The sequence below is a fragment of the Neoarius graeffei genome, chromosome 15 (assembly GCF_027579695.1).
Source record: "Neoarius graeffei isolate fNeoGra1 chromosome 15, fNeoGra1.pri, whole genome shotgun sequence".
Lineage (NCBI taxonomy): Eukaryota > Metazoa > Chordata > Actinopteri > Siluriformes > Ariidae > Neoarius > Neoarius graeffei.
The window spans coordinates 57,030,745-57,058,347 of NC_083583.1; the positions used below are offsets into that span (position 1 = coordinate 57,030,745).

At 45.8% G+C, this 27,603-nt stretch overlaps 1 long non-coding RNA gene and 1 pseudogene across 1 annotated transcript; one reads left to right on the top strand and one right to left on the bottom strand.

Moving 5' to 3' along the window:
* Positions 1 to 9,560: 9,560 nt before the first annotated feature.
* On the top strand, positions 9,561 to 10,284 carry LOC132898922 (uncharacterized). The gene is made up of 2 exons (XR_009656601.1): positions 9,561 to 9,666; positions 9,903 to 10,284. It is a non-coding gene; the product is annotated as an uncharacterized LOC132898922 (long non-coding RNA).
* Positions 10,285 to 14,507: 4,223 nt separating this feature from the next.
* Positions 14,508 to 27,603, bottom strand: part of LOC132899030 (radial spoke head protein 3 homolog B-like) — a 36,498-nt pseudogene continuing 23,402 nt past the window's right edge.

A 27,603-nucleotide genomic window follows, 5' to 3' on the forward strand; every position in this document is an offset into this window, starting at 1 on the left:
ATCCACGCTTTACCCACTCTTTGATCTTGGGGACTGATTGGCCGGGATTTCGGGGGTTGATGGCACGCCTAGTAAAGAGTGGGTCCTGCCAGTTGTCAGGGGAGGGTCCCGGTGTCGCTGTGGCTGGAGCTGCGGTCGCAGAGCCGTCTACGTCATCTCCGCGACAGAGTGAGGAGCCCCCAGCCCCTCCTCTTTCTATTGGGGAATCCCTCGCGGATTTCCCACTGGAACAATCACGAGACGAGACTCTGCGACACGCGTTTGACCAAGTGAGAGTAATCGATGGTCAAACGCTCCAGCCAAACGCCACCCCGTCCTTCCCCTATTTTTCCATTTTGAAGGATAGGTTATACCGAGTGACGCAGGACACTCAGACGAAGGAGCGAGTCACCCAGTTGTTAATTCCAAAGAGCCGCCGGGAATTGATATTCCAGGCGGCTCACTTTAATCCCATGGCGGGACACCTCGGGCAGGATAAGACACTTGCCCGGATAATGGCCCGATTCTATTGGCCGGGGATTCGCGGCGACGTCCGTAAGTGGTGTACGGCGTGCCGCGAATGCCAATTAGTAAATCCAGCGGCCATTCCAAAAGCGCCCTTGCGCCCCCTACCATTAATCGAGACCCCGTTTGAAAGAATTGGGATGGATCTCGTCGGGCCATTAGATCGGTCAACACGAGGGTACCGCTTTATATTGGTTCTGGTGGACTATGCAACGCGATACCCGGAAGCGGTGCCTCTCCGCAATATCTCTGCACGTAGTATTGCAGAGGCCCTCTTCCACATCATCTCCCGGGTTGGAATCCCGAGATTCTGACTGACCAAGGCACCTCGTTTATGTCACGAACACTGAGCGAACTGTATGGGCTACTGGGTATTAAGCCGATCCACACCAGCGTGTATCACCCACAGACGGACGGTTTAGTTGAACGGTTCAATCGCACCCTCAAGAATATTATCAAAAAATTTGTAAGTGAGGACGCACGTAACTGGGATAAGTGGCTCGAACCCTTGTTATTTGCAGTGCGAGAGGTCCCCCAAGCCTCCACGGGGTTCTCCCCGTTTGAATTATTGTATGGGCGTAAGCCGCACGGCATCTTAGATGTACTGCGGGAAAATTGGGAGGAGGGACCTTCACAGAGCAAAAACGAAATTCAGTACGTTATGGATCTGCGCGCAAAACTCCACACGCTCACCCACCTAACTCAGGAGAATTTGCGGCAGGCCCAGGAACGGCAAACCCGCCTGTACAACAAGGGCACGCGCCTTAGAGAGTTCACTCCGGGAGATAAGGTACTCGTCCTGTTGCCCACGTCGAGCTCCAAATTAATCGCCAAGTGGCAAGGGCCCTTTGAGGTCACACGGCGAGTCGGGGACGTCGACTATGAGGTTAGGCGAACAGACAGGGAGGGGGCGCTACAGATCTACCACCTCAATCTGCTGAAACTCTGGAACGAGGAGGTCCCCGTGGCGTTGGTGTTGGTAGTTCCAGAGAAGGCGGAGCTGGGGCCGGAGGTCCAAAAAGGGTCATTGGCATCTCGCACCTCTCCGGTCCCCTGTGGAGACCACCTCTCCCCGACCCAACTCACGGAGGTCGCCCAGTTGCAGGCCGAGTTTTCGGATGTGTTCTCGCCCCTGCCCGGTCGCACCAACCTCATAGAACACCACAAAGAGACGCCCCCGGGGGTGGTAGTGCGTAGCCGTCCTTATAGATTACCCGAACACAAAAAAAGGTGGTTCGGGAAGAACTTCAGGCCATGCTCGAAATGGGCATCGTCGAGGAGTCCCACAGTGACTGGAGCAGCCCGGTGGTCTTGGTTCCCAAGGCCAACGGCTCGGTCTGGTTCTGTGTGGACTATAGAAAAGTCAACGCGGTGTCTAAATTCGACGCGTACCCAATGCCTCGTATTGATGAGCTGCTCGATCGACTAGGCACGGCTCGCTTTTACTCGACACTGGATTTGACGAAGGGATATTGGCAGATCCCCTTGACTCCATTATCCCGGGAAAAAACGGCCTTCTCCACACCGTTCGGCTTACACCAGTTCGTCACACTTCCGTTTGGGCTGTTTGGGGCGCCCGCTACATTTCAGCGGCTGATGGACCGGGTCCTCCGGCCCCACGCCACCTATGCGGCCGCTTACTTAGATGACATCATCATTTATAGTAATGACTGGCAGCGGCACCTGCAACACCTGAGGGCCGTCCTTAGGTCGCTGAGGCGGGCGGGGCTCACTGCCAACCCAAAGAAGTGTGCGATTGGGCGGGTGGAAGTACGGTATCTGGGCTTCCACTTGGATAACGGGCAGGTGCGTCCCCAAATTAATAAGACAGCAGTGATTGCGGCCTGCCCGAGGCCCAAGACCAAAAAGGGGGTGAGACAGTTCCTGGGGCTGGCTGGCTATTATCGTAGGTTTATACCTAATTATTCGGACGTCACCAGCCCGCTGACTGACCTCACTAAAAAGGGGGTGCCAGATCCGGTCCAGTGGACGGAGCAGTGCCAGCGGGCTTTCTCTGAGGTAAAGGCTGCACTGTGTGGGGGGCCACTTTTGCACTCCCCTGACTTCTCTCTCCCTTTTTTGTTACAGACGGATGCGTCGGACAGAGGGCTGGGGGCCGTTTTGTCCCAGCAGGTGGGGGGAGAGGACCGCCCAGTATTATACATCAGCCGAAAGCTGTCAGTGCGTGAGGGGCGCTACAGCACAATCGAGAAGGAGTGCCTGGCGATCAAGTGGGCAGTCCTCGCCCTCCGTTACTACCTGCTGGGGCGCTCTTTCACCCTCTGTTCGGACCACGCGCCCCTCCAGTGGCTCCACCGCATGAAGGATGCCAACGCGCGGATCACCCGTTGGTATCTGGCGCTCCAACCTTTCAACTCAAAGGTGGTCCACAGGCTGGGGGCGCAGGTGGTCGTGGCAGACTTCCTCTCCTATCGGGGGGGAGTCGGCTGCGGGCCGGACGGGCGCCCGGCCTGAGTCGGGCGGTGGGGGTATGTGGCAGCGGGGGTGTTCTGTCCCTTGCAGTTTTAGTTACTTAGATTTAGGTTAAAGGCATTTTGGTGCCATCTAGTGGCCCTTTTTTGGCTGTGCAGCAATAATAATTCATAGCATTTGTTTGTGTAACCATGGTGACCGGACCGACCATATTCACGGGACCTTTCCTACTGATGTTGTGCTCTGATTTACCATCTGTTGTCATCTTTTAAGTTTACGCTCTTAGAACGCATCGTCTGTAAGTACAAATACTAGGTACACTTTGAAGATTATGATTTTGATGATAGACCTCCATATTTTTTTCCTTGATTACTTGATATTATGTAAGATACATTCACCATGCTGTTCCATGAGAATTCTACCATGCCAAGCTAAGCCAACAAAGAGATGATTCAAGGACGTTCTTAGACTTTCACTTGTTTTATTGCATTCTCTTAAAACTTAATACTGAATACTTATTTTGTATGATTTCAGTTTTACTCATTGTTCATTAAAACTGGAGCTTGGAGGCTACTTCCTGACTTCGCGTTTTCATGAATGGAGTTAGGCTGACTGTTGAATTGGGTTAGACACACTCAAGGAGGGCAGTACAGTAAAAAGACGTCTCTCAAAGGGGTAAACAGCCTACAACAACAGAGGTATGTCAGACAAGCATTCTCAACGCTCTGGCTCTACAAGAGCATCCAAATCATCTCTGGCAGTAATAGCCCGTGCCAAGGCAGAAGCAGCTAAAGCCCGCGCAGCATATGCAGAGAAAATGGCTGAAATGAAAATAGATAAAGCAAAATTGGAAGCAAACCTAGAAGCTCTTACTCTCGAAAAAGAGGCTGCCGCTGCTGTGGCAGTGGCTGAAATGCTAGAAGCGGCAGGAGAATTTGCAAATGAGGAGTCCCCAGACCCCTTGATAAGCCAAGATCATCATGGTGACATAAGAGAGCTTCTCTCCTTAGAAAGTGCGGATGAGCGCACAAGAGACTATGTAAACTCGTTACCAGTACCAACACAGAACCCACAGCCTGTCAGTAATAGTCATCAGGCGCCTGCACCTTCAACACACATAGGAGCTTGACAGCCAACGCTCAACGCAGGTTACACCCCTAGTCCTAACTTGCCACAGCAGCCTATGCACTCTCACTCACACACACAAACTCCTAGTCCTGCAAAGCCTGTGACTATCGACAGAGAACAACCGCATTACAAAACAAAACCTGGCATCCCACAGGGAACTCCTACATTTCCCTACTCTCCCTACATGCCTGCACCGCCACGCCCACCTGATGATATGTTAAATATGGCTAGATATTTAGCACACAGGGAAATCATCAGCACAGGTCTAAAGCAATTTGATGATAATCCAGACACATACAGGGCTTGGAGGTCATCTTTCTTAAATGCCATCCATGACTTGGACCTGTCTGCCAGTGAAGAATTAGATCTGCTGACAAAATGGCTTGGTAAAGAATCCTCCAAGTACGTCAGAAGGCTTAGATCTGCCCACATAGGAAATCCTGCTGCGGCGTTGCAGATGGTCTGGACACGACTTAACGAAGTCTATTGCTCTCCAGAGGTTATTGAGCAGGCTCTTCTTGAGAAGTTAGACAGCTTTCCCAAAATTTCCAGTAGGGATCACAGCAAATTAAGAGAGTTAGGTGATCTTTTAATGGAACTGCTCTCTGCAAAGGAAGATGGGTACCTACCTGGGCTCACAGTGTTAGACACAGCCCGTGGCACTAACCCCATTGTAGAGAAACTGCCTTTCGGGCTACAAGAAAAGTGGATCTACCAAGGCTCTAAATTCAAAAGAGAGCATAATGTTACTTTTCCACCTTTCTCCTACTTCACTGAATTTGTCTGCCTTAATGCAAAAATAAGAAATGACCCAAGCTTTGCTCTAACCAGCACCAGTTTCAATCAGCATGACAGGCCAGCAGCAAAAATAAAGTACAAAACACCTGTGGCAGTAAATAAGACTGATGTAAAGTCCACTACTGATCACGAAGCTGACAGCAGCCAGAAACCCGACGTGGGTAAGCACTGCCCTATCCACAATAAGCCACACCCCCTTAAGAAATGTAGAGGCTTCAGACTGAAAACACTGGAGGAAAGAAAGGCCCTTTTAAAGGAGCAAGGCATATGCTTTAAGTGTTGTGCCTCAGACTCACATCTAGCAAAGCAGTGCAAAGCTGTTCTGAAGTGTGTGGAGTGTGATAGCGAGAATCATATCAGTGCTCTACACCCAGGCCCACCCCCCTGGTCAGCAAAGGCCGCCGAGCCAGCCGTACAGGACGGCGGGGAGGGAGATGAGCAACCGACCACCGCCAACACGTACTGCATGGAGGTTTGTGGAGAAGGCCGCGCTGGACGGTCATGCGCCAAGATCTGTCTTGTCAAAGTATATCCACACGGGAAACCTGAAATGGCAGCAAGAATGTATGCCATGCTCGATGATCAGAGCAACAGGTCATTGGCAAGGTCAGACTTCTTCGATCTCTTTGGTGTCTTCGACACTGAAGCTCCATACTCTTTGAAGACCTGCGCTGGTGTAGTGGAAACATGCGGCAGAAGAGCTGATGGCTTTTGCATAGCACCAGTTAACAGTGGAAACAGCTTCTCACTCCCCACTTTGATTGAATGCAATGAGATACCTGATAACAGAGCTGAAATACCTACGCCAAAAATGGCCCTGCAGCATCCACACTTAAGGTCCATTGCTTCACAGATTCCAGAGCTGGATCCAAATGCTCGTATCCTCCTGCTGTTAGGCAGAGATGTGCTCAGAGCACACAAAGTCAGACAACACATCAATGGGCCGAACGACGCACCGTTTGCCCAAAGGCTAGACCTGGGCTGGGTCTTGGTTGGCGAGATGTGCCTGGGAAATGCACATGAGCCGCAGGTCTACTGTGCAAAGACTAACGTGCTAGAAAATGGACGCCCCTCATTATTCACTCCATGCCCTGGCCACATACAAATCAAAGATATCTCTCACACACAGACAGGAAAAGCAAAAGAAAAAGCATTAGGAAGTCTGGTTTTTCACAAAACTAAGGACGACAACAAACTTGCTCTCTCAATAGAAGACAAGAAATTTCTGAGAATTATGGACGAACACATGTACAAAGATGAGGCCAACAGCTGGGTGGCACCTTGCCATTCAGGCATCCACGGCCACGCCTTCCCAACAATAAGGCCCAGGCTCTCAGTCGTCTCTCTTCTCTGCATCGCACTTTGGAGAGGAAACCGTTGATGAAGGAACAATTCATAGGCTTCATGGAGAAAATACTCAAAAACAACCATGCTGAGGTCGCGCCACTGCTTGAAGAGCATCAGGAATGTTGGTACCTTCCGACATTTGGAGTTTACCACCCCAAGAAGCCTGACCAAATCAGGATAGTTTTTGACTCCAGTGCACAACACCTCGGTGTTTCTCTGAACGATGTTCTGCTTACAGGGCCAGACTTGAATAACAGCCTGTTGGGTGTCTTGATCCGTTTCAGGAAGGAGCTAGTAGCCATAACAGCAGACATCCAACAGATGTTTCACTGCTTCTTGGTGAGAGACGACCACAGAGATTATCTCAGGTTCTTATGGCATCGTGACAATGACACCACAAAAGACATAATAGAGTACCGTATGAAAGTCCACGTCTTCGGCAACACGCCCTCTCCTGCCGTGGCGACGTATGGACTGAGACGGGCTGCGCAAGAGCACGAACAGGTATATGGCACTGCTGCCAGGCATTTCATAGAACGGAATTTCTATGTGGATGATGGGCTCGTCTCACTGCCCACAGAAGCCGAAGCCATTAGTCTTCTTCAGGAAGCACAGGCCCTGCTGTCGGAGTCCAACCTGAGGCTACACAAAATTGCCTCCAACAGCCCTAATGTCTTGAAGGCCTTCCCCAAAGAGGATCATGCTAAAGACATAAAGGACCTTGATTTTGAGGGAGACACACCACACACACAGCGGAGCCTTGGGCTTACATGGGAGATTACTACAGACACATTCAGCTTTCAGGTGTCAGACGACGACAGGCCATACACAAGACGTGGCGTACTGTCTACTGTGAACAGCCTATATGATCCCCTTGGCTTTGCTGCACCTGTGACCCTCTACGGACGACTTTTGCTCAGAGAACTTTCAGTGGACAGCATTGAATGGGACTCGCCTCTGCCTGAACACAAAAGGGCAGAGTGGGAGACATGGCGTCACTCACTAAAGGACCTAGAGAAACTCCACGTCCCTCGCGCCTATACACCGCAGTCCCTGTCAAAAGCAAAAAGAAAAGAGATCTGCATATTTTCAGATGCATCCACCAAAGCAATTGGTGCTGTGGCCTACCTCAAGACCATCAGTGAGGATGGGACCTGCCAGCTTGGATTTATCCTAGGAAAGGCCAAGTTAGCCCCTCAGGTAGACATTACAGTACCACGACTTGAATTGTGTGCCGCAGTTCTCGCTGTCGAGATGGCTGAACTCATTGTGGATGAGATTGACTTTGAGCCAGATGCCGTACACTTCTTCTGTGACAGTAAAGTTGTCCTAGGTTACATTTACAATGAAACTAAACGCTTTTATGTGTATGTGCACAACAGAGTGCAACGGATAAGACAATTCACCAGTCCAGAGCAGTGGCATTATGTGTCTACTGAGCATAACCCGGCAGACTACGCCTCAAGATCAGTGCCAGCATCGCGACTGACATGCACTTCCTGGTTGACAGGACCAGCCTTTCTGTGTAAGCAGACTGACTTAAGCACAGCATCTCCAGACACGTTTCAGCTGATTGACCCACACCATGATGTTGAGATCCGTCCCGAGGCAGCTACATATGCTACTTGAACAAGTCTGAAGCAGTTTAGGCCTGAACACTTTGAGAGATTCTCAAAATGGACCACGCTCCTTAGAGCTGTTGCATCTCTCATTCATGTTGCCCGTTCTTTCAAGTCCGCCTCTGCCGAGAAAGATGCAAAATGCAAAGGATGGCATCACTGTAGTCAGAGCCATACAGCTGAAGTGCTGTTGCAAGCAAACAAAACCATCATTCAGTCTGTGCAAGGTGCAGCTTATCCTGAGGAGATAAAAGCACTGTCTCAAGGTGGTGTGGTGTCTAAAAGCAGTCCACTCTCAAAGTTGAATCCTTTCTTGGATGAAGAAGGCACGCTGAGAGTTGGTGGCAGACTGGCCAATGCAGAGATGGGTAATGATGAGAAACGTCCGCTTATCTTACCTGGTGGCCATCACATCTCCCTACTTTTGATTCGCCATCATCATGAGAAGGTCAGTCACCAAGGGCGTCTCTTTACGGAGGGAGCCGTACATGCAGCAGGACTGTGGCTAGTAGGTGGGAAGAGGTGCATAAGCAGTGTACTACATAAGTGCATCACCTGCAAAAAGCTTCGTGGCAGCACAGAGAAGCAGAAGATGGCAGATCTGCCTAAAGAACGTCTCTGTGTTGCACCACCATTCAGCCATGTTGGATTTGATGTTTTCGGCCCTTGGAATGTGACTGCCCGCCGAACCAGAGGGGGACAGGCTCAGAGCAAACGATGGGCCGTGTTGTTCACCTGCATGGGGACCCGCGCTGTTCATATCGAAGTAATTGAATCTATGGACAGTTCAAGCTGTATAAATGCAATGAGGAGATTTTTTGCCATTCGGGGACCAGCAAAGACACTTCACTCCGACTGCGGCACTAATTTCATTGGTGCAAACAAAGAGCTAGGATTTACGATGCAAGAGACCAGTGTTCAAACGTACATCAGTCAAGAGGGCTGTATGTGGCATTTCAATCCCCCCCATGCCTCCCACATGGGAGGGGCTTGGGAGCGCATGATAGGAGTGGCCCGGAGAGTCTTGGACGCCATGCTCATGCACCCGGGGGCAGCCCTGACTCACGAGGTCCTGTGCACCTTGATGGCAGAAGTGTCCGCCATTATGAATGCGAGGCCGCTTGTCCCTATCCAAACTGACCCAGACCAACCATACCTCCTGACCCCTTCTATGTTACTCACTCAAAAGGGTGCCTTATTGGCACCACCTGGTGACTTTGCAGAGAAAAACCTCTACAAACGGCAGTGGATGCAAGTACAGAATATGGCCAACAGATTCTGGAACAGGTGGAGGGCAGAGTATCTCCAAACTCTGCAACCTCGAAGGAAGTGGCAAGATGAGCGGCGCAACATTCAAGTGGGTGATCTGGTCCTGCTACGAGATGCCCAAGCCGCGCGCAACACTTGGCCCATGGCAATCATCACAGCAGTTTTTCCTGGTCAAGATGACAGAGTCCGTAAAGTGGAGCTGAAACTGACAAAGGAAGGGACTGTTAAGAATTTTCTTCGTCCTGTGTCAGAGATCATCCTGCTGATGGAGAAAGAAGAATAAGCATATCCTTTTTTTTAAAGTCAAGTTGATAATGACATCTTACAGATGCCAGGCGGGGAGTGTTCTGTCCCTTGCAGTTTTAGTTACTTAGATTTAGGTTAAAGGCATTTTGGTGCCATCTAGTGGCCCTTTTTTGGCTGTGCAGCAATAATAATTCATAGCATTTGTTTGTGTAACCATGGTGACCGGACCGACCATATTCACGGGACCTTTCCTACTGATGTTGTGCTCTGATTTACCATCTGTTGTCATCTTTTAAGTTTACGCCCTTAGAACGCATCGTCTGTAAGTACAAATACTAGGTACACGTTGAAGATTATGATTTTGATGATAGACCTCCATATTTTTTTCCTTGATTACTTGATATTATGTAAGATACATTCACCATGCTGTTCCATGAGAATTCTACCATGCCAAGCTAAGCCAACAAAGAGATGATTCAAGGACATTCTTAGACTTTCACTTGTTTTATTGCATTCTCTTAAAACTTAATACTGAATACTTATTTTGTATGATTTCAGTTTTACTCATTGTTCATTAAAACTGGAGCTTGGAGGCTACTTCCTGACTTCGCGTTTTCATGAATGGAGTTAGGCTGACTGTTGAATTGGGTTAGACACACTCAAGGAGGGCAGTACAGGGGGCGTGGTCAAGCGCCGGTCTGTGACAGGAGGGCGGAGTTGGGGAAGGTAAGTGGCAGAATCGCTACACCTGAGTGTAATTAACCTGTGTTTTGTGTGTGTTCTCCCCAGTAAACCGCGCCCTATTTAAGGAGGGAGAGTGAGAGCGGAGGGGAGCTTGCCGAGAGGAGATTACGGAGTGTGTGTGTGTGGGAATCTCCGAGTGTTACTTGTTGAGTGCCCGACTGAAAAGTGCGGCAATAAAAGACGATATTTATCCTGATCTCTGTCCTGCCGTCTTCTGTGCTCCACCCACACGTTACACCCGCTACACATGTACTCAAGTCTGCACGTTTATTACACTACATCTAAACTATCAACAAAAAATGTGCTATGAATTCTGTCAGTTGGATCTTTCTAAATACTGATATAAAAATCTGTCAGTCCTTTCTCTACACTTTGTCCTGCTCTGTACTGTACTGTACTGTCTGCTCTGTACACGCCTGCATCTAATACTTTGGACAACATACCTTTGCTAGTAAAACTGCACTGAGTCCCTCCTTTAATATTTTATAAAGTTGGAGATACAGAGCAGGGCATCTGAGACCATTCCTCTTTGCACAATCTCTCCAGATCATCCAGGGTCCTCAGCCCTCTCTTGTGCTCTCTCCTCTTCAGCTCAGCCCGCAGGGTTTCAATGGGGTTCAGCTCAGGGGACTGAGATGGCCATGGCAGAAGCTTGATTCTGTGCTCAGCAAACCATTTTAGTGTTGATTTGGACATATGCTTTGGATCATTGTTCTGCTGGAAGATCCAGTGACGACCCAGTTTTAGTTTCCTGGCAGAGGCAGCCAGATTCTGATTTAAAATGTCCTGGTATTTCACGGACCCCATGATGCCATGGACCCTAACATGGTTTCCAGGGCATTTGGAGGAAAAACAGCCCAAAAACATCACAGAATCTCCACAATATTTTACGGTTGGGATCGGGTTCTTTTCATTATAGTCATCCTTCTTTTTACACGAAACCCACCCCGAGTGGGTTTTTTTTAATGCCAAAAAGCTCCATTTCTTGTTACATTAGACCACAGAACACGGTTCCAGTCAAAGTTGTAGCATTTTGCAAACTTCAGGTGCTTACATTTGTGGTTAACTGACAGAAAAGGCTTTTTTTCTGGCATACTTTCCAAATAATCTGTTGGCATGGAGGCGGAGTCTGATGGTGGTTTTGGAGGCTTGGAAACCCTAAGATTGTACTTTTTCTTGTAATTCACCAACAGTGATCCTTGGGGATTTTTTCCCCTTCTCTTACCCTCCTCCTCACTGTACATAGGGGCAAATAAACTTGGGTCCTTTTCCAGGCAAGTTTGTAACAGTTGGTGTCCACTTTTTTATTATTGCCCCAACAGTAAAAATGGACATTTTCAGGTGAGTAGCTTTTTTTTTTTAATAAACATTCCCTGACTTATGAAGGTCATCACACTTCTCCCTCATTTGGTTTGTGTGTTCTCTTATCTTTCCCATGTTGCTGGATGACTAAGGGTCTCTGTGTCACCTCATATTTGTTCCTCAGTTAATCAGGAAGTCATGGATTACAGCTTGAAAGTTCCTACACACGCCAATCAACTCAAAAATGTACAATTTAAATGGGAAACGCATGTTTCAGTTACACTGTGTCCATGATCGTTGCCAATAATTGTGGAGGGTACTGTGTGTGTGTGTGTGTGTGTGTAGGGGCACCGCCAGAAATTTTGGGCCCCATGAAAGATTAGAATTTTGGGCCCCCCAACTTTCAACAAAAGCAGCAATCCCTAAAGCATTTATGGGTTGTATTGCTGCTTACCTCCTTCTCCAAAGGGGGGTTCAGTGGTTTGGTAGGGCGGAGGTCCCCCTGAGGCTGAATCTGTGCATATTTAGGGCACCCCATTAGTTATGAAACTGGTTATTAGCACTAGTTATTAGCACCAGCATAATGTAATATTTCATCTTGTTTATCACACCAGTCAGTTCAGTTATTAAAATGGAAAAAATGTCACTGTACAAACTGTAAAAGTGTTCTCTTGATAGGCTAATCCAACCACGTTCATACTGTTCATTTACCATTCGCTAATATTTTGAACACACATGTGAGCGATAGCTACCTTTCTTTGGGAAAAACTGAGTGACCAGTTGCCTGCCTCTCCGGTTCCTCTCAGCTTTCAGCTGCCTTTCTTTACGTTTTTGACAGCCACTCTTCATATTTAGCGATCATAGACTGTACGCACTCCACTGCTGGCTGGCTGGCTGCTGCACCGCGACACAGCAGCAAGTAGCGTTGCACTGATCAGCACACAGATTTAACGCATCGCGCTTCTACCAGAACTGGACCGTACCATTTCGCAAAAGGGGGAGGGTTAAATGACAATATGTTGAAGAACTCAAGAAATAGACAACCTTGTTCAATTAGCTCATTTTACCGGATGGAATATTGCATTGTTGTTATTTCAAAAGTCTTATTAAAATCATATTATCAGCCCCTTAAAGGGCCCCATGGCAGTGCTGGGCCCCTAGAATTGTTCTAACCTTTCCCCCCCTGGCGGCGCCCATGTGTGTGTGTGTGTGTGTTTATATTTCATTTTATTTTATTTCAAATTCCACAAAACACTGAGGTATTATCAAATGTGAGATATATGCATGGAAAGCATTAAAAATTCTTGGGGTTTAAAAATTTCTTGCAGCTGTAAATGTAAAATTAGTTTTTTCAGATCCATGTGGCAGAAGCTACAGAGACGGCCTGCTTGTTGGGAGTCTGCTCGTTTCCTCTTTTTCTCCATCTCCTCCTCTAGCTGTTTCTTGGTGGAATCCAGCTCCTGCTGGAAGAATTCTGTCCCCACAGATTCTTCAAAGGGCAGTGTTAAAGAGTCCCTTAGCAACGTAACTTTGATACACCTTCTTTGAGCAATAGAAACAGTGCACAGACCCTTGCTGATATAAAAAAGTGGATGGAGGACCCATCAGTCTCATATTGAGACTTGGGCTGTCTACAGGCAAGACAAGTTTTGTCTCCCTTCTGTTCTGCTGCTGGTGGTGCAGCAACTGGTTACACACAGACACAGATAAATAAATAGGGGTGACTTCAGTTACAAAGTAGAGCTAGTCATCATCGATTCTGACCTTTGGTCAGTGTAATAACAGAGTACTTACAGCTCTGTATTTGTAGCTTAGAGGGTGAGATGCGCAACACTGCCCTCTTCAGTTCTTCATCCTCATCCATCACTGTGGTACAGACAAGAATTAGAGTGTCTCATTATCTCATCTCATTATTTCTAGCCGCTTTATCCTTCTACAGGGTCGCACAAAAAGAATTAGTTTGCCCTGTTTGGAATGACTTAAAAGCATTTGTCACATGTATATTTGAGGCAGCACGGTGGTGTAGTGGTTAGCACTGCTGCCTCACAGCAAGAAGGTTCTGGGTTCGAGCCCAGCAGCTGATGGGGGCCTTTCTGTGTGGAGTTTGCATGTTCTCCCCATGTCTGCATGGGTTTGCTCCGGGTGCTCCATTTTCCCCGACAGTCCAAATACATGCAGGTTAGCCTAATTGGTGACTCTAAATTGACCGTAGATGTGAGTGTGAATGGTTGTTTGTGTCTATGAGTCAGCCCTGTGATGACCTGGCAACTTGTCCAGGGTGTACCCTGCCTTTCGCCCGTAGTCAGCTGGGATAGGCTCCAGCTTGCCCGCGACCCTGCACAGGATAAATGGCTACAGATAATGGATGGATGTATATGAGGAAAATTTAAAACACTGTTTCTAAATCATACATACACTCACTGGCCACTTTAATAGGAACTTGTTCTTGATTCCTTGAATTATTCTTGATTCCTGTGCTTGGCTGCAGGAGTGGAACCCAATGTGCTCCTCTGCTGAGATGCTTTTCTGCTCACCATGGTTGCAAAGAGTGATTATATGAGTTGCTATATCCTTCCTGGCAGTTCAAACCAATCTGGTCATTTTCCTCTGACCTCTCTTATCAACAAGGTGTTTCCACCCACAGAACTGTCATTTGCTCGATGTTTTTTTTTTTTTTTTGGCACCATTCTGTCTAAACTAGAGATTGTTGTGTGTGAAAACCCCAGGAGATCAGCAGTTTCTGATATATTCAAACCAGTCTATCTGGCACCAAAGCCCATGCCACAGTGAAAGTCACAGAGATCACAATTTTTCCCATTCTGATGTTTGAAGTGAACATTAACTGAAGATCTTGATTTTTATCTACATGATTTTATGCATTATTTGGCTGTCAAAGGATTGGCTGATTAGATAACTGCATAAAACAGCAGGTGGATGCATGTTCCTAATAAGTGGCCAGTTAGCGTATCAAAAAATATGAACAAAATCACTTACTTATACATTTAGCCAGGGCCCTTGAGGCATGTTCAGCAGGTATGGATGTAGAAGCAGTGGTAGATTGCTGCCTCTTCTGCCGGTACTGCTGCAGCTTGTACATACGTGTCCCTGGGATGCAGCTCAGTCTACCTCCATCCTGTCTGAGGTATTCCCTCCTCTCTGACCAACCACAGCCAGAGCCTGCTGCCACAAAATGACCTGCCTCATGGGCGCAGACTTGTCCTGCAGAGTGGGATCATCCTCAACCCATCTCTCTGGCTTCTTCACACAGCTCCTGGAGGAGAAATCTGAATGGTCCCTTGCAAAACACAACACAGATTTTCCCTGGGAAGAACACTAGTTTCTTCTGCATCTTGACCTCAAAGAAAAATATAATTTTAGGATTATTTTAAGATACTTTAACAAGATGCTTGTGAAACAAATACTGGTATTTCAGGTATTTATCACAATACATTTAATAACCTGACTCAAAAAGAATTGGCTTGTTAAAAATCTTGCTGCTGCTGTTCTCAAATTTCTGAACTTCAGTCAAATAGTTCAAAAGGCCAAGGAGACAACAGTTTTTTCACATCTCTTTGATCCTTATCTACTTTGCGACTTTGCGAGCCTGTGGACTGTGTGTGTGTGTGTGTGTGTGTGTGTGAGTGAGAGAGAGAGAGAGAGAGAGAGAGAGAGAGAAGGGGTGAGAAGGGTGAAAGGAGCAGGTGAAATGGAAAAATACAGTGTGTGTGTGTGTGTGTGTGTGAGAGAGAGAGAGAGAGAGAAAGAGAAGGGGTGAGAAGGGTGAAAGGAGCAGGTGAAATGGAAAAATACAGTGTGTGTGTGTGTGTGTGTAAGCAGGGGGGTTGTGGGTAGGAGAAGTGTTCCATAGATCAAAGAGTGGGAAAAATATTCATGTGATTAATACTGTAGTCAGACTTCAAGTGACTTTCTGAAAGCCTACTCTGGTACTAATATAGTCCTGAGGAAAACTTATGTTTCCCAGACATCAAAAAAATGTTTGTCATAATAATAATAATAATAATAATAATTAGCTATTGATGATATCAGTAGCTTAGTAGTAAAGCTCTTCTGTCAGACCATCAACTGTACAGATTCAGACAGACCCTGATCAACACACCATTTAAGTCAGATCTGTGACAGATATAAATTATTTCACGTCACTGGTTTTCATGCTTTCACATATCTCATCTCATCTCATCTCATTATCTCTAGCCGCTTTATCCTTCTACAGGGTCGCAGGCAAGCTGGAGCCTATCCCAGCTGACTACGGGCGAAAGGTGGGGTACACCCTGGACAAGTCGCCAGGTCATCACAGGGCTGACACATAGACACAGACAACCATTCACACTCACATTCACACCTACGCTCAATTTAGAGTCACCAGTTAACCTAACCTGCATGTCTTTGGACTGTGGGGGAAACCGGAGCACCCGGAGGAAACCCATGCGGACACGGGGAGAACATGCAAACTCCACACAGAAAGGCCCTCGCCGGCCACAGGGCTCGAACCCAGGACCTTCTTACTGTGAGGCGACAGTGCTAACCACTACACCACCGTGCCGCCCCTGTGGTGAAATTATTTTTAAAATATATTTTAATATATATAAAAAATGAGCATATTTATTCAATATTTAGCATATCATTTCACCACAAATTGCTACTATCTCTTACCAAGCAAGCGATGCACGCCAATTGACATTAGTGTCAGTACCATGCTGACAAAATATTTACAATACCTCATCCCCTGGTGGACTCCATCCCGGGCAAGGTCTCATCCCATCTCATTATCTCTAGCCGCTTTATCCTGTTCTACAGGGTCGCAGGCAAGCTGGAGCCTATCCCAGCTGACTACGGGCAAAAGGCGGGGTACACCCTGGACAAGTCACCAGGTCATCACAGGGCTGACACATAGACACAGACAACCATTCACACTCACATTCACACCTACGCTCAATTTAGAGTCACCAGTTAACCTAACCTGCATGTCTTTGGACTGTGGGGGAAACCGGAGCACCCGGAGGAAACCCACGCGGACACGGGGAGAACATGCAAACTCCGCACAGAAAGGCCCTCGCCGGCCATAGGGCTCGAACCCGGACCTTCTTGCTGTGAGGCGACAGTGCTAACCACTACACCACCGTGCCACCCCTGTGGTGAAATAATTTTTTTAAATATATTTTAATATATATAAAAAATGAGCATATTTATTCAATATTTAGCACATCATTTCACCACAAATTGCTACTATCTCTTAGCAAGCAAGCGATGTACGCCAATTGACATTAGTGTCAGTACCATGCTGACAAAATATTTACAATACCTCGCCCCCTGGTGGACTCCATCTCGGGCAAGGTAAGTAGTCAAATTGCTGTAGGCTAAACAGTCAAATTTTTGGTCACTCACTCTTATCATTTGCTTATGCAGGCAACAGTGACTGCAATGTCAAAGTACGCCGTGAAGACTCCTATATAATAAGATATTTTTAACCCTCAACTGATTAAAAAAATCTGGAAGGTTTGTTAAAGTTATGCTATTTTAATTGGTGATAAAGCTCATAAGGTTATTACAATTTAACCCTTTGATGCCAGGCCCTTTAAATATCGTTCCTCCAGGAATGATGACATAATAGTTGCTATGACAAAATAGAAATACCTTGAAAACAACAAAAAAAATGCCTTACAATACTTATCCACATTCACTGGATATGAGCAACTGGATATGACCAAGTTCTGATTGGCTATCAGCTCATATACTGTGAGTAGAGAAAAACAAAATGGCGGAGCGTGTTACTGAACCAACCGAGGATGAAATAAAAACTCTACTCGAAAACAAATCCCCTAAAAATACAAAAATATGGAATGAAAGTATTTGATGGAAAGAGCATCTCATCTCATTATCTCTAGCCGCTTTATCCTGTTCTACAGGGTCGCAGGCAAGCTGGAGCCTATCCCAGCTGACTACGGGCGAAAGGCGGGGTACACCCTGGACAAGTCGCCAGGTCATCACAGGGCTGACACACAGACACAGACAACCATTCACACTCACGGTCAATTTAGAGTCACCAGTTAACCTAACCTGCATGTCTTTGGACTGTGGGGGAAACCGGAGCACCCGGAGGAAACCCACGCGGACACGGGGAGAACATGCAAACTCCACACAGAAAGGCCCTCGCCGGCCCCGGGGCTCGAACCCAGGACCTTCTTGCTGTGAGGCGACAGCGCTAACCACTACACCACCGTGCCGCCCTGGAAAGAGCATATCTTTTTTTATTTTTCAAGAATTATTATTATTATAGCATTTTTAACAAAAGTGCTCCTGTCACTTCACCGGTTTATTTACATTCTAAGCAGAAATTATTTTGTTGGGTGTTTTGTATAAAGTTTTTATTTATTGAATTTGCAAAAAATAAAAATGCTCCGTTTCTCAAAATCCAGTGAATGTGGATAGAATAAAAGTTATTCCACTCAATCTCATCGTACATGGGTTATAGCCAATTCAGTGCTATGCACCTCGTTGGCTATCAGTTCATGTACGACTCAATTTCGTGGAATAACTGTTAATTGTACCATAGCTAATCAGATTCTGGTAAGAATGAATCCTTTCTTTTGATTGGTTGCCTTTTACTGTCTTGTATTTGTAAGTAATGCAACTAGCTTAGGTTTAGGTTAACATGGGGCAGCCTTGGGCTGAAGTGCCCTTGAGCAAGGCACCTAACCCCCAACTGCTCCCTTGAGCAAGGCACCTAACCCCCAACTGCTCCCTTGGTGCTGTAGCATACAGTAGTTGCTCACTGCTCTGGGTATGTGTGTGTGCTCATTGCTCACTTATGTATGCATGTGCGTGTTCACTGCTTCAGATGGGTTAAATGCAGAGAGGAATTTAACTGTGCTTAAGTGTACGTGTGATAAAATAAAGTTGTTCTTCTACCTCAGTCAGATTCAAAAATACACTACCATTCAAAAGTTTTGGGTCACTTTGAAATGTCCTTATTTTTGAAAGAAAAGCACTGTTCTTTTCAATGAAGATCACTTTAAACTAATCAGAAATCCACTCTATACATTGCTAATGTGGTTAATGACTATTCTAGCTGCAAATGTCTGGTTTTTGGTGCAATATCTACGAGCACTTGCATGTGACGTCACAGCCGATCCAGATTGTGACAGACGCCATCTTGTCGGTCAAACGCCATATTTCCGCCTTCTACTTCTGCTTCTACTTCTACCTTTTCTTCTGGAAAACCCTACTATATACAATTCTACTACAATGGCTGCAGCTACAAGCTCTCCCTACCTGTGCACGTTTTTTATGTTTATTGTGTGTATTTTTGCGTGTTGTTCATCTGTACCGGACTTCAATATCCACTACAACCGTATGGACTTACTGGACATTGGTTTCCAGCAGAAAATGACGGTTTGTAGCGATTTCCATTGCATGCACAACATTCCGGACGAGATAGCAAGACCAGCGGGGTCTCCGTGGATTGTTATCGGAAGCAAAGCGAAGGAGGCGGCGTCGGGAATGGAAGCAAACGTGAGGCTGCAGGCAGAGCCGGCCTGTTGACTAAGCTCAGAAAACAGCCACTCAAATCTCCACTGCTAAGCCTCTACCTCTCCAACGCGAGATCCATGGTAAACAAGACGGACGATTTGGAATTACAGCTGGAATTACCTTTTTCTATTCTATAATCGGCTGGTCAGTGCGAACTACTTAAGTGACTTACCCGTCCAATGAGGATTATTTTCTTGTTTACAAGATGCCACGGGCGGCACGGTGGTGTAGTGGTTAGCGCTGTCGCCTCACAGCAAGAAGGTCCTGGGTTCGAGCCCCAGGGCCGGCGAGGGCCTTTCTGTGCGGAGTTTGCATGTTCTCCCCGTGTCCGCGTGGGTTTCCTCCGGGTGCTCCGGTTTCCCCCACAGTCCAAAGACATGCAGGTTAGGTTAACTGGTGACTCTAAATTGACCGTAGGTGTGAGTGTGAATGGTTGTCTGTGTCTATGCGTCAGCCCTGTGATGACCTGGCGACTTGTCCAGGGTGTACCCTGCCTTTCGCCCGTAGTCAGCTGGGATAGGCTCCAGCTTGCCTGCGACCCTGTAGAAGGATAAAGCGGCTAGAGATAATGAGATGAGAACGTCTGGGTATTCCACCGCTGGCAGTTCAATATCCTCTGACACGGTCGTGAAAACTACGTCCGGTAAGCCATAAGGGTCACTAATCTGTAGATCGTTTATTTTAGACATATATCCAGTTATCTGTTCATTAGAAAAATGAGCCGTGTAGTCCGTCAGTTGAAATTGATCCATTCTGTACACGAGTGCAGCAGTATTCAGCGGTGTTTTTACCGACAAGATGGCGGCTGTGTACTTTCCGGTCACGTGACTGCAAGATCTCTATTGAGGCCCATTTCCAGCAACTATCACTCCAGTGTTCTAATGGTACAATGTGTTTGCTCATTGCCTCAGAAGGCTAATGGATGATTAGAAAACCCTTGTAGAATCATGTTAGCACAGCTGAAAACAGTTGAGCTCTTTAGAGAAGCTATAAAACTGACCTTCCTTTGAGCAGATTGAGTTTCTGGAGCATCACATTTGTGGGGTCGATTAAATGCTCAAAATGGCCAGAAAAATGTCTTGACTATATTTTCTATTCATTTTACAACTTATGGTGGGAAATAAAAGTGTGACTTTTCATGGAAAACACAAAATTGTCTGGGTGACCCCAAACTTTTGAACGGTAGTGTAGATAGTGAAACTGATGGTCGTTCAAGCAGAAAAGAGTTCGATTTGGACCAAGGTATTATTCATAAATAAGTGTCTATAAATACTACCAAACATAGTGCAGTTGTTTAGCTTATTTATTAAGCTTTAAAATGGTATACAGCATGATGGCGATCCTGAAGTCCAACCTAAAGCTATTTTTGTTTGAATAGGCATTGGTGAAAATAGGGGAATTTGGGGCAGGCAGCAAAGGGTTAAATTACACGTAAGACATATATATCAGAAGTATCTTCCACCAGTGTTGTGCAAGTTCACACTTTTTTTGAACTAGTTCAAGTTCAGTTCAAACATGTTAAAAGTGAACTGGTCACGTTCATAGTTCACAGTTTTAATTCTGAACTAGTTCAAAGTTCAGTTCATTTTACTTTTAGGCGGGATATGAAAATAAAGACTAAAATCATATGCTACATTCTAGCTCAAAACTACTCACATATTATAGATATTATATTCTATCACACAAAATGGAAGTTATTGTACATACAGTACTATATATGGAAAAAGGACAAAATATTTTGATTTCTTCACTGACTCAACCACTGCACCAAAACGTTACACGTGACTTCAAACAAATGCTTTCAGTTTCAACTACAGTAACTTCTAATAAACTAGTCTGATGAACGAGGATTTCTCAACTTTGCTTAGTGGTTGTAAATCTTCCACAATGTAGTCAATAATCAGTTTATCTACCTGCTGCTGGGAGACAGTGGTACTCTTGAAGGCTGCAGGCAGTGTGACTTGGATTTTGGGATTTTGGCAGGGGATCTTCTTGCCCTTTCCCTTCTGATCCTCGAGGACTTGCATATATGCTTTGAAACTGGACAGATGCTTCAACTCAATGTGTTGTTTCAAATTTGAGAACGACGTTGTCGATGTTCTTACTTGTTTTTTTCAGGAAAGGTGGACAGAGCTTACACAGAAAGGTAAGGTTTTTACCGTCTGAGTCTTTGTGTGAAATTGTGTAAAATTGCTGTAAATAACCATGAGGAGAATCCGTCTCATCTGTGTTCTCCGTGCCGCTACTTGAACTTTCACTGGCCATGTTGCTGTGAGTGTGCGCCGGCTGTGGTGTGAGCGCTGTCTGCTGCCTGTAGCTAGGGAATGCTGGGTTACGCCTACTCTGCTCTGCTGCATCATGGGTAACGTAGTATGGAGCCAAATCATAGAGCCATCCACTATCTCCGGCTTCACACTACGTTATCCATGACGCATTGCACACACGCGGCACCTCAGGGCAGTGAGTGACAACAACATCAGACTGACAGTGAAGTAGTAGAACGTAAAATATCTTGCAAGTAGACGTGCCACTCGATTCATCAGGTTTCATGTTTCATTCATCTTCATGTTTGTCGTTCATGTCGCATAATTTGAACGAATTCACGTTCAAGTTCTTTCATTACAAAGTTGTTGCGTTCAGTTCAAAGTTCATGGAAAAACGAGCGTGTTCAATGAACGCGTTCTTTTGAACGCGTTCATGCACAACACTATCTTCCACATCATCTGTTGAAGGCAGAATCCTAGACGTACTGTAGCTAAATGCATAATGCAGGCGGTGTGCTGTACCTGTAAGTCCACTTCCTCGAGTGCTCAACTGGTTGCTGTTGTTGTTGCTCTCCTTTACTGTCTGACTTTGTCTCTGTCTGTCTCACTGTCTCACTGTCATCCAGCATCTCCCTCACCTCTCTCTCTTCTCTTCTTTGGCTTCTTACTACAGTGACCGAAATAGGAAGTTATCTTTCTCTTTATTTGCCTGACAGGTACAAAATCAAAATATAGAGGACTTTCACTGACGTCACAGATTTCTGTTTATCACACGGCGCCCACCATATTGCCGGGTAAACAAAGAAACATTGCCACCACAATTAATAAATAAAAAAGAAGGACTGCAGTCAGTACAATCTCTCTGAAATTATTAATAAAATTAGATTATACCAGCAGATCATGTTGCATCCAAAAGCTTAATGTTAACACTATGGGACGTACTAGAAAAGTTATCCCTTTGCCTTACTTATCCGATTAGCATTTTGCTGAGGGAAGCCATGGCTTAATGGTTTGAGAAGCAGCTCTGGGGCCAAAAGGCTGCAGGTTCAATTCCCTCGACCAGCAGGAATGATTAGAGTGCCCTTGAGCTAAACATGTAACCCCACACTGCTCTAGGTATGTTGCTCTGGATAAGAGTGTCTGCCAGTAATATGATGGATGCCAACTTGTACATTCGAGCCCCATCTCAATGAATGCATGGAAAAAGCAATTCTACTGACTTTCCATGGTTGCAGAAACTGAATATTTCTTTTTCCTGGCACAGTGAGGCTGTTTATAACTTGTGATTTAAATACTGGTAGTAAAATTTACAAGATCACATCTCATTTGAGTCATGTATCCCAGCCATAAGACACACACTAAACAAGCAACATTTAAAACATTGTGAAGATACTTCTTTCTATGTGTTAAAACCTTACCAGCTATTATACTGTTAAGATCTCTCTCCTCAAGGTGCAGGCAGCAGGTAGTGGCTGGCGAGAAGGGCTCTGAGAATTACTTGGTTGCATGCGGTTGAATGGGTGGTGGTTGCGCTGTTAAAATGTGTCTGTATGGGAACAGCGGCTGCAGAGGAATGGTTCTGCAAAAATGTTCTGCCTGAAATGCAGTCCTGTGCAGAGGGGTCACCAGACTTTTGTGTGTGGCTACCATGGGCCACCCCTTGGCTCCACAGAAGTTTGTCTAGAATAAAGGTTTTCAGAGACTGCACATCTTAAAAAAAAAAAAAAAAAATGGGAACTGCACCACAAAGTCAGAGTGGTCAACATATATCCATAGTAGGTTTGCACTACCATAGAGAATGAATGGGAAATGATTTAGGGCTTTTTAACTAAATTATTCCCAGGTCCAGACCTGGGTTTGAGCCCTGCTCCAGCCAGCCTCTCATCAGCTCACTCTATTTCCCCAACACTGTAAATAAATACTCGCCGCTGACCTTATTCTATTGTCAGTGCCTTACTGCTTTATTTCTGAATTTTAATTTTTTCTAAGAGAAGAAAACCATCATCTGTAGTTGACACTCATTTGCAGAAGTCTTCCTGTGTGCGGTTGGTCACATCTTGGATGAGCACTATGACAAAAAAGAAAAGTGAGATGTGGCATCACATGTTTGGCAAAAGTTCACACATGGTTGCTTAGTTATGTTCTGTTCAATACCCAGGATGTACAGTTCTGTGCAAAAGTCTTAGGCACATGTAAAGAAATGCTGTCGACCAAAACTGGCTTAAAATAATTAAATGGTTCAACATAAAAAAATACTATAAACAGCAGTAAGCCATAATAAATGAAACAAAGTCAATATTAGGTGTGAGATGACATTTGGCTTTAAAAAAATAATAGTAGTCTCAGGTACAATGAGTGCAGTTTTATCATGAAATGATAAAACTGCACTCGGTTTTACTGCGCGTCTTACAGAACCAGCCACAGTTCTTCTGGACACTTTGACCGTCGCGTCTTAATTTTGCACCAAAACCCAGCAGCCTTCGTTATGTTTTCTTTTTCAATCTGAAAAGTGCTCTCTTATGTAATACGCTGCTCAGATACAAACTTTTTTTTTCTGTAACATTTAATTTTGTGGCGGCACGGTGGTGTAGTGGTTAGCGCTGTCACCTCACAGCAAGAAGGTCCGGGTTTGAGCCCCGTGGCCGGCGAGGGCCTTTCTGTGCGGAGTTTGCATGTTGTCCGCGTGGGTTTCCTCCGGGTGCTCCGGTTTCCCCCACAGTCCAAAGACATGCAGGTTAGGTTAACTGGTGACTCTAAATTGACCGTAGGTGTGAATGTGAGTGTGAATGGTTGTCTGTGTCTATGTGTCAGCCCTGTGATGACCTGGCGACTTGTCCAGGGTGTACCCCGCCTTTCGCCCGTAGTCAGCTGGGATAGGCTCCAGCTTGCCTGCGACCCTGTAGAACAGGATAAAGCGGCTAGAGATAATGAGATGAGATTTAATTTTGTCAGAGGTGGGAAGTAACGAAGTACAAATACTTCGTTACTGTACTTAAGTAGATTTTTCAGGTAATCTGTACTTTACTTCACTATTTATTTTTCTGACAACTTTTTACTTTCACTCCCTACATTTGAACACAAATATTTAAACTTTCTACTCTTTTACATTGTCAAAACAAGCTCGTTACTTGTTTCAACCTACGCGGATGATGACGACGTAAAAGGCGTAACTACACAGAGAGGGAAAGTCAACCACAGAGAGAAGGCGCCAAGTGAGAGTACAGTTTGTGAGATAGAGAAAAGTAGCAGAAGCGACATGAAGGAAGAAAGTGAACCAAGGAACATTGCCGAGTCTGCCAAAGACAGCAGAATAGATTCAGAGAAGCAAGACATTCCCCATCCATGGCCTTATTTCAGAGAACTGTTCGATGTTGTCGGCTCCAAGAGTGATTCATGGTGAATGCACTGTGTCTTGTGCCAACCTAAAAACCACGAGCTTCTGGTGTATAAGAATTCCCTGTCTAATCTGAAAAAGCACATTCAGGTAAGGTGCATTTTCAGTTGTTAACATTAGCTAATTTAGCATTTTAGTTTACGTCAATGTGTGAATGTGAGTGTGAATGGTTGTCTGTGTCTATGTGTCAGCCCTGTGATGACCTGGCGACTTGTCCAGGGTGTACCCCGCCTTTCACCCGTAGTCAGCTGGGATAGGCTCCAGCTTGCCTGCGACCCTGTAGAACAGGATAAATCGGCTACAGATAATGAGATGAGATGAGATGAGATGAGTTTACAACGTTAGCAATGATAATGGGAACACATTGTTTTGATAGCTAACGCCAGCTAACATTAGCGCTTGGATAAAAAAAAAAAAATCCAATCACCCTCAATTCATTGCCGTCGTGCCAATTTTGTGAGATGTTACTCTTCAGAGCTATCTGCCAGAAAGCCCCTCTTGGATAGGTTTGGGTTAAAATAAATACGTTTTCTGGCTGAAAAGGCTTTCATGCTGAAAGCCCTGAACACTGACGTCCCCTGTGTGCCAGTAGTAGTCATCCACGTCAACTCCCCCCGAAGACAATAATAAACATTTATATAACAATTGTACTTTTGTCAACTAAGCTACTTTTCTCTTTTTGTGTATGTCTGTGTCTATTACGTGTGTATTGTCACTGCCAGAGAAAGCACGTGAATCACCTGGAGAGGTACCAAAACCTCACTGCACCGACTCTGAAGAGGAAGTCACCCTCAGATGAAGGCCCCTCCAAGCAACTTAAACTGTGGGAAACTAAGAGAGTGTCATAGAAAAGTGTGGATGAAGTCATCGTGAACTTTGTTGTTCAAGGTCTGCACCCTCTCAGTATTGTCCAACAGCAGGGTTTGAAAACTCTTGTGCATCACCTGCAACCAGATGTGGTTGTAATGTCCCGAGGTACCATGATAAACAAAGTTGAGAAAGCAACAGTTGAAATGAAGAATAATCTGAAAGCTGCTACAGTATGAGTGAGGTTGAGTTCATTGCTACCACTACCGATTACTGGACAGCACACAGATGCAGTTTCACAGGAGTCACAGCACACTGGATAGAGCCTGAAACAATGAAGAGATGCTCTGCTGCATTAGCATGCAAACAGCTCAAAGGATCGCATACATTTTCTGCACTTGCTGGTGCCCTGAATCACATTCACACAGAGTACAATATCAGTGACAAGATCATGCGCACAACCACTGATAATGGCTCTAATTTTATTAAAGCTTTTCGCATCTACGGAGAGCTGGATGAAAATAATAACCAGGAACCACTTGAGGAAACAAGGCCGAGTGAAACAGCAGAAACAGAGAGCAGCCAAGAAGAGGAAGAAGGGGAAAATATTGAAGATCTTGAGTTTGTTGACGCTGGAACCATGTTGGATGAAGATGATGGCCTGGAATACCAACTGCCAAAACATCATCGCTGTGCCTGCCTGCTTCTGAACATGGTGTCAACAGCTGATGTTTCACAAGCAAATGCCAACACTGTCTACAAGCGACTCTCTCATTCAGCATTTTCAAAGTGCTGGAGTCTATGGAACAAAAGCAGTAGATCTGCAGCAGCTGCAAGGATAATTGAAGAAAAATGTAAACTCCAGCTCTTGAGGCCAAATGAGACAAGGTGGAATTCTCTCTTTCTGGCCATGGAGAGATATGTGAGGATCATGAGAGAACAAGGAGAAGGAGCCATTACAGCTGTGTGCAGTGCGCTAAAAATTCCCATGTAAGTATTATATATATAAATAATGTATGTGTGTAATATACAGAAATAAGTCATGATCATGTGTTCCACGTTTTTTGTAGCCACTGAAGTGTTTTAAATTTTGTTTTCTGACAGGTTCACTCCTGCTGAGACTGCTTTTCTCGCAGAATATGTGAAGACGATAAGCCCATTTGCAAAGGCAGTTGATGTTCTTCAGGGAGAGGCCAGTGTGCAGATGGGATGGCTAATGCCCACAATAACACTTCTCAAGACTAAGGTGGGGTTTACATTAGACCGTATCAGCGGATCATCAGATTAACGGTTTTAAAACGATTAGTGTGCACACAGCAACACCAATACACGATTCGCGTGCACACAGCAACACCAATACACGGATACGCTCGGCTCCGCAGGCATCCTGCGCTCCAAATCACTCCGCCCTGAACAGCGAGTGCCCTCTGGAGGGTGCGCACTCCGGCCCTGCGCAGCTCACAGAGCACGCGAGTGAAGTGCACAAGCAGTGATTCGGGACTGAGCCGCTGTGTGTGTGATCCCAGCGCATATCACTTACCACTTGCAAGTGGAAGGATGGCAAGCCTAAAGACAATCATAACTACACAATGGGCAGTATTTGCATCAGTATTTGCAGTATTTTCATACTTTTATACTCTTTAATGAAAGGTGATACAAGGTGGAAGTCCGCGCCGTTTTTCAGCAGTCGCGTCACATGACCAACGCCAGCGAATCAGGAAGGTGGATGTCACAGTGACGTTGTCCAATGACGACGCCAGCTAGAGCTCAGCACAGCGTATCCGCGTATTCTCAATGTTTACACAGCACTGGACCAGACACGATCTAGATTGAATACATGGACCCTGGCGGATTCCCGTTTCCCGGCGTTTCCAGGCGTTTTAATGTAAATGGACAGTGCATCCGCAAAGAAAACGAGACAGATACGGTCTAATGTAAACTTGGCCTAAGCTCCAGCACCTTTGACTTTCCTCCAAGTTCTGTGTGACTTTAGTAGATGCTCTTCAAGCAGGACTTGAAAAGCGTTTCGGGCAGATGCTTGCCAATCCAGAGCTGACTGCTGCTGCCATTCTTGTCCCCAAGTTCAGGACATGCTGGACAAGTGATGACAATGTCCTAAAACTTGGTAAGTGTTAAAACATTGGCTTAATCCTTTACATTAATAGAGGATAATGCAGGACATTTTGAAATCTGAATTATC